Source organism: Elephantulus edwardii, unplaced genomic scaffold (genome assembly GCF_000299155.1).
Source record: "Elephantulus edwardii isolate Elephantulus edwardi_28Jun2011 unplaced genomic scaffold, EleEdw1.0 scaffold00556, whole genome shotgun sequence".
NCBI lineage: Eukaryota > Metazoa > Chordata > Mammalia > Macroscelidea > Macroscelididae > Elephantulus > Elephantulus edwardii.
Genome location: NW_006400306.1, coordinates 100,178 through 101,911, shown reverse-complemented (window position 1 = coordinate 101,911; position 1,734 = coordinate 100,178).

Below are 1,734 nucleotides of genomic sequence, written 5' to 3'. Positions count from 1 at the left end.
TGACACACGTTAACCAATTATGGATAGGTATGTTTTCATTGCTGTCATTTTATTGCACTATTTTTTTGTGTGGTGTTAATTCCATATACTTTTGATTCCATCTATTTGTGTGTGTGTGTGTGTGTGTGTGTTGAGTTCATTTAATGTATGGATTTTCTTATCATTTCCTTCAATAATGCTGTTGTTCTACATTAATTGCCTCCTTTTTGTTTTGATGAAAATATTTATTTTCTTGGAGATTACTCTTTAAGTTACTATTTGATTCCCAAGTTTGAAACAATTCATTGTGTTTTAAAATTGCCTTGACTTACTCTCCATTTAGAAATTCTGTAATTATAGAACATACTCCCTCTTTTTGCACTGTGATTATCTTTCTGGATGGACTGATACATCTTCTTTCATTCTGTCTTCAAAGGAGAACTGCCTCATAGTTGACACTACACTGGATTTCTGAAGCTGTAAATTTCATCAGAGGAAATTGTCGTCCATCTTTCTCCCATGTAGACATTGGAGAATCTGTACTATCAAAAGTGCTGTTACACCGCAACCAGATAAAGGGAAACAATGCAATTGAAAAATGGGCACAGGATATGAACAGACACTTCTCCAAAGAAGACATTCAGATGGCCAAGAAACACGTGAAGAAATGTTCAAAATCCCTAGCTCTAAGAAAGATGCAAATCAAAACAACTATGAGATAACATCTCACCCCAGTCAGAATAGGAAAATTTAACAGAATGTCAAGCAATAAATGCTGGCGAGGTTGTGGAGAAACTGGAACCCTTATTCACTGTTGTTGGGAGTGTAAAATGGTGCAACCACTATGGAAGGTGGTGTGGTGCTTTCTCAAAAAGTTGCAAATAGAAATACCGTTTGACCCAGCAATTCCACTACTGGGAAATGGACCCCAGAGAGACCATAACTGACACCCAAGCAGATATATGCACACCCATGTATATCATGGCTTTGTTCACAATAGCAAGGGGTTGGAAATAATCTAAGTGCCCATCAACAAACGAATGGATAGAGAAACTGTGGTATATTCACACAATGGAATCCTATGCTGCATAAAAAAACAAGGAACTCATGCAATATTATTCACAATGGGTGACCCTGGATGACATTATGCTGAGTGGAAATATCTCAGTTACGAAAGGACAAATACTGCATAGTTCCACTGTTGTAAAATGGGACTGACATCGTGGTTGGGGGAGACTGAAAAAGATGGGTTCAATAATATATACTGCATTGAAACAGATGAGGGGGAAAACTGTTTCAAAGGGATATGTAATTAGGTATTATTGTCATAACAGGAGTCCAGAGAGAAGGCTGCATAGTGGAGTGGACCTGGGGAGAGGGATTGTAAAACAATGAAAATAATTTTTCTTTTACTTTTCAAAGAGAAGAGTGAACTGGGGTGTGGGCAGGGAGAAAAGTGCAACAATGAATGAATGGAAATCCAAAGTCTCTGTAATTTTCATTAAAATGAATTTTAAAAATTATATAAAAAGAGAAAAGTGCTGTTACTCAGTTAGCAGTGTGACTATGTCTCCAGAGCTAAGTTCATTTTGCTTTTTGTACTTCTAGGTTTGGGTCAGTTTTTGGATGATGCTACAATGTGTATTCAATATATGATATGAATATACCAGAAGAATGTCTATCTGTGTTTCATTGATTATGCAAAGGCATTTGACTGTGTGGATCATAACAAACTGTGGCTGACTCTGAGAAGAA